This window comes from Lutjanus erythropterus, chromosome 15, assembly GCF_056507025.1.
Source record: "Lutjanus erythropterus isolate fLutEry1 chromosome 15, fLutEry1.hap2, whole genome shotgun sequence".
Classification (NCBI taxonomy): domain Eukaryota; kingdom Metazoa; phylum Chordata; class Actinopteri; order Lutjaniformes; family Lutjanidae; genus Lutjanus; species Lutjanus erythropterus.
The window spans coordinates 14,296,002-14,310,574 of NC_139331.1; the positions used below are offsets into that span (position 1 = coordinate 14,296,002).

At 37.3% G+C, this 14,573-nt stretch overlaps 1 protein-coding gene across 3 annotated transcripts in view; it reads left to right on the forward strand.

Moving 5' to 3' along the window:
- The window catches only part of LOC146314156 (bromo adjacent homology domain-containing 1 protein), a 38,195-nt gene that overhangs the window by 10,392 nt on the left and 13,230 nt on the right, over nt 1–14,573 (forward strand). The window contains exon 1 of one of the 3 annotated variants that reach the window (XM_084738077.1): nt 7,015–7,131. The exons of 1 other annotated variant lie outside the window; for it this stretch is intronic. The gene's annotated coding sequence lies outside the window, so the exon portion shown is untranslated. One more of the 3 variants, XM_084738078.1, reaches the window with a different exon arrangement.

The window sequence follows — 14,573 nt, forward strand, 5'->3', positions numbered from 1 at the left end:
TGACGGCACCTTCTGAAGAGTTTGGATTGATGTTATAACTGCGCATTCAGATCCCTCCATTGAGATAAGTGTATAATTCAGCTCTCGCAGCTTTTCAGACTTTCAGAGCAATTTCTTGCCATTAAAAGTGTCTGGGGTTTGGATTAGGTAGCAAAGTGGCTGCTTTCATTGATGGCAGGTTCTGATTCCTTTGGATGACATAACAGCTGACAAAAAATAGCCTTTCTGGAGCAAGAAGAAAGACACGCCGAATGGTCTTTACATGTCAGATGCAATTCAAACTGATGAACCTAATATTTAGTGTGATAAATGAGAGTTTTAAAGTGGTCAAAACACATTCAACAGGCAGAGAAATTAGGAATCTGGTCTCTATCATCTGCTTTTATCAAGAGTTTCTCAAGTGACCAGTGGTGGCAGATTGCAAGAGATTTTTAGTCATTTTTGTGTCCATAAAGATAGACAAGATTAAAAAATGGGTAAGTTTCGAGGACGTAATTAATTTCTTTTAATTTACTCATATAGTCAATAATGTATCAGATCAATGCCACACACTGTCAGCCTGCAGGATCTGGAGTGATGAAGTCTGAGGTACATGCTTCTACTTAGAGCTTTTTAATAAAGCTCTGAGGAGATTATTATGACATTACAGTTGATGTTGCGACATGAAGCAGGTCTGACAGAGTAAGAAGAGGCAGTGGCAGTATAAATATTATTATTAATATGGCATGGGCTTAACGCAAGCCACACCACCGACCTGTCCATCCTACGATGTATGCTGCACTGCACCTGCCCTCTTCTTGCTAAAATAAAGTCAAGCTTTGTGTTGAAATGTTGGATTTAGCACATTATTTAAATGCACTAACTACTGTGTAACCTCTGAGGAAGGCAGTTTAAGCTCTACTCTCATGAAGTAAGGTAGTGGATTACATTTTCACAGCAGAGTGAAACAGGTGTCCATTGCTACACTCATAGTATAATACATTTCCTCAAATACTCTACTGATGTACTAATTTGAGGTACTTCCACTTTACCTGAGTATTTCCATTTTCTACTTTACGTATCTTTATTGTTGCACATAACAGGGAAATATTGTACTTTCGGTTCAACTGCATTTTTTTGACAACTGTAGTTACCACCATCTTTTTAGATCATTATTTTCAAATTATATGGAGGGTAGCAGCTATAATTGAGGACACCGAGGTGACGTCCTTGGTATTTGCTCTGGTAAGGGGGTTTTTATCAGCCTGGAGGAACAAGTTGACATTAAAAAATTTACACAATTTTCAAGGTGGCTTAAACTGAATATACTTAAATGTGCTTGAAATGTGAAATGAAATGATTTGCTGGTTCCAGCTTCTTTAATGTCAGATTTGCTGGGGTTTTTTTTTTTCATTTTTCTTTTGACATTTTAATTAAAAAAGTAAAAATATAATTAAAATATGAATAAATCAATAATGAAAATAATTGTTAATTGCAGCCCTGTCCTGTACCATGTAAAAATGTCAATGCAGGACCTTCATTTGAAGTATTTTAAGTGTGATAGTGTGCTTTCACTACTTTTACTTATGTAAAGATTGAAAATACTTCCTCTGCCACTGTCAGCATGTGTATTACAGTTAGCTGATATTTGTTTTGCCATGTTATAAGAACATGTCACCCTATCATCTGGACATGTTCATGGTTGGACTTGATCTGTAGTCTAATTTCTTCATCTTTAATAAAAAATAAGTGACTATATAACCTCTTTAAGGATGAATGTCTGATAAAATCTACATAAAAAAGAAAAAAGGGATATCAGTTCATTTTTTTTAGAAATGTTAGAATGAGTTTTACTTGGAATAGCTAAACTTTAAATCCTATAACTCATCAAAACTTTGTTACATGTGAAGCATTTAAAATCCCATATCTCACGTGCACCATACAGGACGGAGTTTTGATGTTTTTTTAACGCTTTCCTCCATGTTCACCTCTCACATGAGTCTCTGTGGACGTGTGTTAACAGTCTGGTGGTTGACTGGTCGTGGTGTGGTTCACGACAAATGACAGGGTGAGGCTGGCTGTCGTGGTGGTGGTGGGGTCAGTCACAGCAACGTCCATCGCTTGTGTTTTAATACTGTTTGTCTGTTATTGGAGGACTGAGATGTCAAGCGAGCCTGTTCCATGATGGCAATTGGTTCAAATTAAGTTTGTGATCTGTAGTCTGATTGGGTCATCTTGTTTACAATCCCTATTAGTAATTTAATGTCTGATGAAAATCAAGTTAAGGACACTGGGAATGGCAGTAACACTTCTTGTTTGAGAATCAGTAATTCAATTGTTGTTTGTGTTAGATCTCTCAAACTTTGATACACAGCATCCATATCTGTCTACTACAAATACTTGGATATATACTATACAATCACAGATTATGTGAGTTAATGTCAAATACAGATTTTGTTGTTACAGTCTAACCCACTAGTAGGGGAAGTATTAACACTAGCCAGGGATAAATGTAACACTGACAGGTAATTTTGCTGACATAAGATAAATAAATTGAAATTATTTATGAGAGAACTTAATTGAAGTATAAAGGATTAATGTTTTGAATGAAGTGAATAATGTAAAGTGACAACTGTCACAGTTGTGAAAAATATACACTATGTCTCTGCTGTCCCAGGGCTGCAGGCTCTGTGGGCCCAGACCTGACAGCATACACACCTGACCCACACTCAACACAATGCTGAAATTGTTAGCATTTTAATGAACTGTTATAACTATCCCCACCCTAAGCAGCCATTATATAACTAACTGTTTTAGCATGTGGGCTTGAAGGTAGCATGAATGCAAAGCATCAAATTAAACTAGTGAACCTGCTACTTTATGTTATGTAACTCAAACCACTGCATCTACAATACAATGATTGCTAGGCAAAAAAAAAAAAAAGAAAAAAAAGAATCTCGATAAAAAATGTAACTTTCTTACCTGAAAATCAGTTTTTGGTTGTAAAATCCTCAGTGTTGCTCATAGAGAGATGTTACTTCTCTTTGGGGTTGAGAAAGGAAGTGAAAGAGTATGATATTGATAATATCTTTTCTGATTGGTCAAACTGACAATGGTCAACCACTAACCCGATGATCGACAGTTCAAACCCCGGCTCCCTCGCGTCTACATGTTGAAGTAACCTTGGGCAAATTACTGATCCTGCAGTTGCCCCACATATGTGTGTATGGTTAGTTTCAGAGGAACAGAGGCACCTAGCATGGCAGCTTCTGAGATTTGTGTATGAATAGGTTAATGTGAAGTGTTGTACAGCACTTTGAGTGGTCACAAGACAAAGCCTACAGGAAAGCGCTATATAAATGCAGACCATTTAATTAACTTAGTATTACAATGCTCCCAGTCTCCCTTATATGACCTCTATTTAAGGATGAGTGCAGCAACATATACATAAATAAGGATATCCGTTATATTTAGAAAGGTTATTTTATGATTTTAACTGTTTAAAGGACATTCTGCTGCTTTAAAGGAAGTTTTTGGTGGATTTGCTTCCCTTTCATCCCATAACTCATCAGAACTGTTACATGTGAACACGTTTTCTTTTTTGCTCTCTTTTGGTGGCATTTCCCCTTCTTCTACTTTTATTTCTTCTTTTTCTGAGGTTAAGGTGTCCTCTCAAATGTCAGTGGCTTGTTGCTTTGTGCATGGTACTTAAGTCTGCTGCCCTTAAATAGATTTATTGGGGTGTTTCCAAATGCTAATTTCAAAGTTCCTAGCCGCACATCCGATTTAAGATTAAATGCGATTCATTAACATACGCATGTAGGTTCTGTCAGCGCTTGTCCCGTGAATCGCACATAGGATTTTCTTGATTTTCTCTCATGGCTTTTTTTTTTTAAACAAACATAAGAGAAAAATAATAAAGCATTCACGCATGAGGACCATTTGTCTCTTTCAGATTAAGAGCAAAAACTGGAATATTTTGTAAATGTAAATGTAGTACGTGTTGCTCAGACAGTCATGCTGCTTCTCCTGTGAGCTCAAACAGGAAATGGGAGTGTACCACATTGATGATATCATCGCAGCACTTTTCTGATTGGATAAACTGGGGGTCAGCAATCTGCAGCTCTTGTGACCTTCTCCAGTGGCTTCCTGTGGCTGTGAAAAAATATTATATGGAAATTAATCACGCTTATTTTTTTAAAGACTAATTTTCATTTACTGTTGTTGTAGGCCTAATGTGATTTTTACATTCTCCGCTTGGAAAAATGTAAAGGATATACACTGAATTTAAAAAAAAATAAAATAAAAACGCTTAAATATTTTGTCAACTAAAATTTGCATCTATGGCTCAGTGCCTTTTCTACTAAATTTTGCTGTTGGCCAGTGTTACAACACACCTTGTGTTGCAACTCTCCCCAGTCTCCCCTATGATATGACCTCTATTTAAGGCTGAGTGTTACAAAATCTACATAAGGATAGGGATATTGATTTATTGTTGAGAAGTTCTATATTACAAAAGTTCTATACTATTCTATACTTTATGACTTTAACCCTTTAAAGCATGTTAGATGGGCTGTACAACACTAATGTAAGGTTGATAAAGAGCAGCTTTAACATGAGTTTTAGGTTGGTTTACTTTCCTTTATATCCTCATAACTCAGATGAACATGTGAACAGTTTCTTTCTTTCCTTCTTTTCTTTTTTGTAGTACACTGACAACATCACCGCAGCACTTTTCTGATTGATTAAAGTGACAGTGCTGTAACTAACTTGGTGTTACAATGCTCCCCAGCCTCCCCTACTATATGACTTCAATTTAAGGATGAATGTAGAGCTTCAGTAATATTGATTAATCAATGATGAATTGATTATTAAATTAATAGCCAACTATTTTTATAATCTTTTGATAATCAATTAAACAGTTTCAGAAGATTTAAGAAAGCTTCTTAAGGAAAAAGAGTCAAAAATCTAAATGTGAATATTTTCTGGTTTCTTTTAGTCCTCTCTGAGAGTAAACTGAATGTATTTAAGTTGTGGACAAAACAAGACATTTGAGAACATCATGTTGGCCTTTGGGAAACACTGATCACCATTTTTATAATTTTCTGACATTTATGGACCAGCAGTTTTCCTTGTAGTTGGGTAATTTTTCAGTTATGGAACAGTACTTGTACTTGAGTAAAGGTTTTCAGTCAGTCAAACCTCTGTATGTGAATGCTAGGCACAATGATGATGATGATTATGATGATGATGATGATGATGATGATAATAACAATAATAATAATAATAATAATAATATTAATAAAACATTTTTTTACTTTCTTACCTGAAAATCATTTGAAGAAATGAGAGTGTACGATATTGATGACATGTTGCTCTTTTTTGATTGGTCAAATTAACAGTGTTACAACATTACCTGTTGTTACAACACTCCCCAGTCTCCCCCACTGCATGACTTTTATTAATACTCTGGGTAGTTTTTGAGAAGAATACTGTAGACTGTACTCAGTTAGTTCCCTAACACCAGCAGTTTTCCTTTTAGTTGAACAATAATTCAGTAATGCAGTGTACTTGACCTTGAGTGTATTTTTTTCAGTACTCTGACCAGTGTAACAAAATCTACACATATATGAGTAATTTTGTAGAGAGGTTCTTTTACGATTTTAACCCTTTAAAGTAGGGTCTGACGATACTTGATTTTTGGGACCGATACTGATGTTAGAAAGTAAAACAATCCCGATATTGCTATATTGGCTGACATTTTGTTCAATATAATGATTACAGATTATAGAATAAACACACACTTTTTCCAATGATCCCTCAAAAGTACTTAACACTTGAGACAAAGATATGTAATGGAGACAGGATATTAACACAATTGTCCAACGTGATATCAGGGCACGAAAACAATTAACTTCTACCAGTATTTTTAATAATTAGATATAGACAGAAATAGAGAAAAGGCAGAGACAAATATATCTATAAATTACACCCGTATTTAAAAAATATCAGCTACACAGAGATTGCCTATAAAGCAAAATAAAAATCTGCATCATGTTCTGTAAAATATATATACACGTGGGTATACATATATAATATATAAATACATGTGTGTGTCTCTGTATGTATGTACTAACTGATTAATCTAGAAAATTATAGACAGTTTAATTCATAATGAAAATTATACTCTTGAGTTTTTGAGAAGAATACTTTGCACTGAGTAGTTTTTAACACCAGTAATTGAGTATTATTATAACAGTTTAAGTATTTTTTCAGTATTCTTTCCACCAGTGCCAGCTAGTATTTGTTGTAGTTTCATAAAAAATGAGGATACGACCTTTATTTAATGTTTAATGGAACCAAACCACATGAAAAAGTATATATATATATCTAAAAAAAATTGTGTGGTTTTAGATTGGTTTCACACACTAGTGTGCCGTTCAAAAGCTGCTTTAAAGTGAGTTTTATGTGGGTTTATCCTATAACTCATCAGAACTTTGTCCCACGTGAAATATTTAAACCCCATATATCTCACGTGCACCATATGGGACAGAGTTTTAATAGTTTTTAACGCCTTCCTCCATGTTCACCTCTCACATGAGTCTCTGTGGACGTGTGTTAACAGTGTGGTGGTTGACTGGTCGTGGTGTGGTCACGACAAATGACAGGGTGAGGCTGGCTGTCGTCGTGGTGGTGGTGGGGGGGGCAGTCACAGTAACATCCATCGCTGCATGATGGACGCGAGTTAACCTCGGATAATACTGCAAATATAGAGTTTCTTACAACACCCCCCAACCTCCACAATAAACAGCTGTTTGTCCGTCATTGGAGGACGGGGGTGTCAAACGAGCCTGATCCGTGATGGCAATTGGTTCAGATTAAGTTTTCGGTGGAAGCCCCAACCAGGAAGAGCGCGCACACACACACACACACACACACATACACACACACACACACATCGACCGTCCTCTCCCTCTCCACTCCTCCCCAGCTCTCCCAGTTACGGAGCTCTGCCATCGCACCAGTCCGGCGTCCTTCTCTCCCCGTACACCTCCCTCCTCCTCCTCCTCCTCCTCCTCCTCCACCACCTCCTCCTCTTTCTGGTCTTTTACCGGATTTGTTCGACGGTTCCCGGCTGGCAGGAGGAAGCGTGTAAGTTCCCACCTCTCGGGGTTTTTTTTTTTTTTTGTTGTTGTTGCTATTTCGCCCTGAATGTTTGAAGTTGTTCCTGTGACTGGCCAGCCAGCAGCAAGAACCCATTTTTCCGCTTCAATCGTGCACCAGAAGCGACACACGGACGGGGCTGCCGCTGCCTCCGTACCCTCCCAGTCTCAACCAGGACCGGGATCCGAACAGCCGCCGTGTCGGTAATGAGGAATCCGGTGAGAAAATGTGATCAGGAGGGGGGTGACTGCCCTTTATTTTGCCTGGTGTGTATGTGTGTGTTCGGGTAGCTCCCCCCTCCTCCTCCTCCTCCCCTCTCCAGCCCATATTTAGAGCCTGGCTGGCTACTTCAGATGGGCAAGCTACGTCAAGCTCTACTGTATCCCATCCTACTGTATGTATATATATGCACGCATGTGGTAAATAGACGTATTTTAAGGTGTGCATGTGTGCGAAGCTTCCTCCTCGTCATCTGAGCGGACGGTGCCGGAGATCAAGCTCAAGGCTGCGGTGCAAGCAGAAAGCAGCGAGCTAATGTTTGAAATTCTTGTAGTTTTTATATATTTTTTAAAAATCCCTTTTTGATAAACGTCAACATGCCAGCGCCTCGTGTTGTAGCAGCCTGACAGGGGACGTGTAAAATAAGAGCTCGGTCAATCTGATCCGATTGGGCTGCGTTACCCAGCCGGTAATTTATTTTTGATGTGCCGGTGTTTTTGCCTCTACCTGAAAGTTAGAGGGAGAAACCTTTAAAAAAAAAAAAAATACCCATGTGGATGGGGTTTTAATCGGAGGTGTAGCATCGGATGATGGTTCGTTCGTGGTTGTATCCTGCACGGCCAGTGTTACCAAGGGACCTGAAGCAGAGATGTTGAGTTGTTGTCTGCAAGGTGTGTTGCATGTTGTTTATTGGTTGGATCATGTGGTGGTTTGTGGACCTTGTGTGGCCTGTGACTCCTTAAAATGATGCTAGTTCTACTTATGACCCCTGATGGAAGTTATAGACATGAGTTGTGAGCAGTTCCACGAAAAAGATTCGTCTTCAATGAAGGAGTTTTAAGGTGTGAAAAGGTGTTCAGTATTTAACAAAAAATGACAAATAAGGGGCTGTGGGGAAGAAGAGTTGTCATGATACTAGAATTTTAAAATTTGGGGTTGTCTGTCTGCTTTATTGTTAGTTTCCATGTCTGTTTCAGAGTGTTGTGTCTTGTGTTTGATCCCTTAAAAGCCAAACCAGGGATGAGGACTGCATCTTAGCTATGCCTACATGTGTTATCCCCATCAAGTAAATAAATGAAATAAAATACTTGTATAAGAAATACAGTAATACCTCTCTCAGTCAGTAGAGTGTTGCAGGGATGTCGCATTGTTGTAGTCCAATCCAGAAGTTAGCATCGATCTGGTTTCCTCCACAAAAGGCCGAAGGGATTTTTCAACTGGATTTGGGATTAGTGCAGAAAATAGTGGTGATAAAAAGTTTGATACTTTTACGTTTTGGTCATCAACATCATCTTCACAAATCAGCACCACTTTTATGTTTTTTGAAGCATAAATGCAGTCAACAGAAGTGAAAATCTGATGTTAGACATGACTCCAACATCACTGTGATGATGTTCAATGTCTTTCAGGCACTTGTTAGCAACTGCCTTTATTAAGACATGTAGAAGCTTCAAAACTCTCAAGTAGGTTATTTACTGATGAATTTTAACTTGAAAATCTCTTATGCTTGTGTTAATCACAGACCTTTTGTCAGGAAAATAAGGAAAAATCCATTAAAAAAAAACCCACTGACTTAGATGTGAGGGACTCAAATTTGCTAACATGCTAACTCAGTGCCGGGTTTCAGGACTCATTTCTGACCATGGCAAAAAGCAAACAAAATTGCAGACATACAAACTAGGATGTGGCTGAGGTTTTAATTAGAGGCGTAATATCAGCTGATGGGTTGTTTATGATTGTAGAATGAACAGAGTGTTACCAAGGAATCTGGAGCGGAGACATTGTGTTCTTCTCTGCAAGGTGTGTTGCATGTTGCTTAATGCTGGTTGGTTGGATAATGCAGTGGCTTATGGAACTTTTTGACTTGTGACGCCTTAAAATGATGCCAAGTCTGAGCCCTTATCACCGCACTGCTCATTATGGTGCTCTTGGTCGGGTCTTTTTTAACTGTTCATAAAGAAAACATAAAATATAAAATTTCATCCAATGATGTGACCAAATTCATTCCTACTCATTATTACAAGTGCTGGCTTAATTTTTAATTTATGACATATAGGTCTTGGCTGTCTGAAATAATATGAATTCATCATGCACAGATGGCTGCCATACTTTTCTAGTTGTAAGTTGTGGCCTTAGAGAAGTCTTAAATTGTGAGCAGTTCCTCAAAAAAATTATTTATCCTAAACAAATTTGTCTTATTTGAAGTAGTTTAGAGGCAGTACTGCATAAGTATCGCCCAACCTAGATGTATTGGTCGACCGACTGATATTATTTGACCCGATATTGGCCTATCACAGCTATATTAGTTCATATCAGTGTCGGCATATATGTTTACTGATATGCGTCTATATGAAAACTCTTTTTTCACAAAAAATAATGCGGACTGTTGTTATTTGTTGGCTTTACAGGCAGCATTTTATGTATATTTGATACTTTTTCTTAATTCAGATTTAATATATACATATATTTCGCTCTATTTGTGTTTTATAATTCTTAAAATATTAGGTGTTTCAGTACCCTGATATCGTTTTGGAAAGTTAAGTTTAAGTTTATTGTTAAACTGTAAGATATCCTGCCTAACATCCTATAAAGTGTGAATCACTTTTGAGGGATCTTTGCAAAACTGGGTGTTTATGTATATATTCTATGTTCTGTACGTTATATTCTGTGTAAAAAAATATTGACTGATGTAGTCATATTGGAATTTTATTTCTCCTTAATACTGGCCCCAGAAATCTAGTATCAGTCAGACCCTGGTGATATTGGCTGATGAGTCCTGTAGGATTGTAGCGTGCACAGCTACTGTTAACAGAGAAGGGTTGCATGTTGCTTCTTGGTTGGATAATGTGGTGGTTTATGAAGAATTTTGTCTTTTGACACCTTAAAATGACACCAGTTCTACTTATCAGCACTTATTGTTAGTGGACGTGAATTGTGAGAAGTTCCTCAAAAGCGATTTGTCCCTCCTAAGTGTGTCTATTTTGAGGGAGTTTAGAGGTTTTCAGTAGTTTACAAGAAAAATTAACAAATTACGGATTGTATGATATTAAAAAAAAGAAGGGGCAGGGTGTGTGTATTTTTTATTTTATATACCATAATTTTACGCTTTGATACAGTACTACTAAAAACAAAACAAAACAATATTCCTGCTAACTGCTGCTTGCTAGTAGCTTGTTGCTCTGACCTATGAGAAATCCCAGGATAGTTTCAGAGAGTGACTGAAAGGAACGTGAATAAAACTTTAATATCACCCATGAACACAATTTCTATCTGAGTCATGTTATGTCATGCCAAAGGTGATTTTGTCTTTCTCAAATTTGTCTTATTTGAAGGAATTTAGAGATTTGAAGAGGTATTCAGTACTTCAGAAGAAAAATCAGTACATTAGGGACTGTATAAAAATCATTACAAAGGGACGGGAGGTCAGAAAGGGCAAGGGTGTGTATTTTCTTTTAAGGTTGTCATGATGCCAGAATTTTCAACATCATTACAATACTAGTAAAAAATATACTGAATACCACTTTTGACACCATGGCAAAGAGAGAAAAAAGTCACTTGCACACAAAACAGATTATTTTAATTATTTAATTAATTATTTTATTTGCTGCGGACCAAATTTGAGGCAGCATAATAAAGACTGAACTGAACTGAGGTCTTGAATTAGCACTTGAATGTGTACTTGACAGAGTACTTTCAGTACTTTTTAACTGCATCTGTAACATTCGAAACATGCAGCATTAAAAAACATTTTTAAGTACAGATACTTTTGACAACTTTTAATTGTTAACGGGAGGGTAGTCCGTCTTCGTTGGGAGATCAGGGAATGTTTTTTAACTTTTTCTCGTTTCATTCAAAATGCTGCATTGCTGAAGTCCATCAGCACCGTCAGAGCTGCTGCCCGGCCCAGTTCACTCATCAGTGGCTGTTTATAGACTTAATTGTTTAGCAGCTCTTTATTTAAACATGCTGGTGAGTGGCTGTCAGACCGGTGCAATATTAAATCATCTATCTTTCCTCACTACATCTTCACCTTTCTTACTCTCAGGCGGGCATATACTGCTGTAAAATCAGACTTTCTGTATGTCAGTGGCAGTGTCAAAAGAAAATAGCACAGTGGAGGACCTCGCTTTTTTGTAAAATACAATAACTAATGCAGACCCACCTCCACACCCTAATAATTTTAATACAGACCCGTAGAGATGAGTAACAAGTTTACAAATAAAACTATAATCATACACAGCTAAAACTTATGTCAGCTCTTGAAAACTGCTATTTATTTTTTTCAGTTCTGTCTGTTTGTTTATAGGCCTTTAAAAAGTTGCATCTTGCACCTTTAACACCCCCTACATAGCATTTATAAGGAGTATATAAACAATTAATAAATGGTTTATAGCAGGAATTCTCAAACTTTTCCATAGCAAGGCCCCCCAGATAGCATTAATGTACAGCTGTGGCTTCCATTTTTGCAAGATGCCTTTATAAAGTAAAAGTCAACTGTTTTTTCGGCCTTTGTATGGTGCTTTGTTTCAAGTGATGCTGAAGTTTAGACAGATTTAAACACTCATTTGCGAGGCTCTCAGAGCAGAGAACACATTTTGGGCACTCGTAGCCATTCTTACATGTGGCAGTAAATCCATACTTTATGTACACTGCATCATACTTGTGAGTTTTACTTGGCCAGGAGTTCTTCAGTTTTTTTTGCAGCTGAATTTTTTTTCAGCTGGGTTGTTCGTCTGCGTGTCAGGTCTTCTACTTTCCAAAAAACGTGGCAGTTTTTTGTAAGTTAGCACCACGAAATTTCATGATTAGAGCAGCTTCGTGGCAGGCAGCCGTCCAAGTCAGCATCTCATGATGTGATGAATGATGTTTTGACTGACAGGCAATTAGAAAGATGGGCAAATAATATCTTCTATATTAGTAGAAATTCTATTTTATAATAATTCACATAATGGTCATTTGATTTGTTTTTTTTATATATATATTTTGTTTAGCATTTGAAGATGGCTGGTTTATAACACACCATTGTGTAGTGTATATAAAGACAAGTGATTATGGATGAGCTTTGTGCAAACAATCACTGGTCTATAGATAGGTAATGAATGCTTGAAAACACAGTATTACACCTTTCTAATAATGAATAACCATATTGTAAGTAGTTTTAAATACATTAATAAAAATCTATAAAGGGTTTACCTGCTGCACATGTATCTGTATGTATGTACATAAATATCTTATAATTCTTATTCATTATAAACAATTTAAAACCCTAACCTACAGTAAAAATCATTCACAGGCAAGGTTATAATGTAAAACTACACAGGATATGTGATCATATATTTGATCACAATTATGTTTTATTATGTTAGCAAACAGTCAGTATATGTGTACAGATATTCATTCTTCATATACTGTTACATGCTAAATATAGTGTTGCCATTTTTTATTCTCTTTAATACTTCTAATAATCTTGTAATGTGCTCATTAGTAACTTAGTGTGTACATTTGGTGTTATGTCTGCTAATATTAATATTTATAGCTTGTTGATAGTTGAAACTGACACATCAGTAGTTGATGGCTGTTGTAGCTGTGCTTGCAATTTCACAGTATACAAGAAGATGAATAGAGTCTATAGATAAGGTGTAGGTGTGTCCTGATTCTGTTTAAGTATTATTTAAACCCCATCGGGCTGCTATTTTACACAAGAGTCTTTGGAGATCTTGTGACTCTTACCATAAAAAAGTATCACCGTGTGCTTGGCTGGTATTTTATGCTCTGAAAGGAGCTGATGTTCTGTTTTCTAACCAATTAGAGTCGGAGTGTGGGGTCATTGATCTTCCTGTAAAATGTGAGATTACTTCCTGAGGATCACCAGACCTAACTGTGTTTAAAGAGCCAAATTGCCATTCGGCCAGATCGCTGCCACGTGAGATAATATCTAACAGGTTATTCCCCTCCAGTGTTTCCCCAGCTTCACTTCTCAGCAGTGACCCACAGCTGCTGGTTAGGGTTTTAAGAAAATCACGATCAAAGCTTGGTTTCAAGGTTATTTATACATTTACTTGATTATTTTGGTAAAGTGGTACATACATCTGACAGATGAATCTAGAGAATTCAGTGCTGAAAATGAGGTGAACCTCCTCTGAATTTTCACTTTGAAGGATGTCATTCTGGTATTGAATTTCAGTCTCAGCCGGCAAGGTCACACTGCAAAACGGATTACATCTTGTCTGAGAAGCACAGCCTGGAGTTAGCTGTCCTGTGACAGGGCAAAGACGGAGGGACACACACAATGATGAGGGATCACACAGACACAACCTGATGTTGTCATTCATTAACATGCTCCTTTTGTTCCAGGGCTTTAAATCCTTCTGCTATATTTAAATAACAAATGTTTTCTGAGGTGGAGGATAATAAAGACATTATGTCAAATCCCATAAGACTGTGGATATGGCTTGTCATTCAGGAAATTTGACTTAATTTTAATTAACCCTGGAGTTAAAACGTGTATTGGCTACTGCCAGGATCACTCTGACATTTCAGCGTTGGACCGCCCTCACGCTGCACAAGCCCAGTCAGACTGGGGCAGACAAAATCAAACATGTTTGAAAAATCTTGTTTGGCTTTGACTGTAAATGAGTCGTCAGTTGGGCCAAAATCTCCAGCCCTGAATGAGTTCACACTGCAGAGAAATCTGCATCGACCATCAGGCCTCTCAGTGCCTCACACAGCCATGCTAGTCGGAACAGATGCCACAGCTCCATACAGAATGAAGTGGAAAATGTTAAAAAGCTTACTGTGATAAGATGCAATAAGATACGAGATTACTATGATATAAAGCAGGAGGGAGGCTCAGTGAATGTAAGTGAAAAAAAACATTATTTATCAATAGGAGATCACATTGAATCGCCTAAATGTGTGTGATTATGTTAAATTTATAATTTAGAGATACATTTTCGGGGATTTTACAGTTTTTACAGTCAGAAACGAATGAATGCCTTTGGACAGAACTTTTTTATATATTTGGTGTAATGAAAAGACAAGACAGATGCTTGGTGTGTTTTACTCTGCAGCATATCTCTGTGTGGCAGCGGAGTCAAAAAAAAAAAAAAAAAGAGAGAATGATTTTAAAGCCGTCATGCTGCCTCTAACCAGTGAAATCCCCACCATGACTTTAGGCTTTTTCAGTGGTGTAACTGGGAAACTGGGCATAA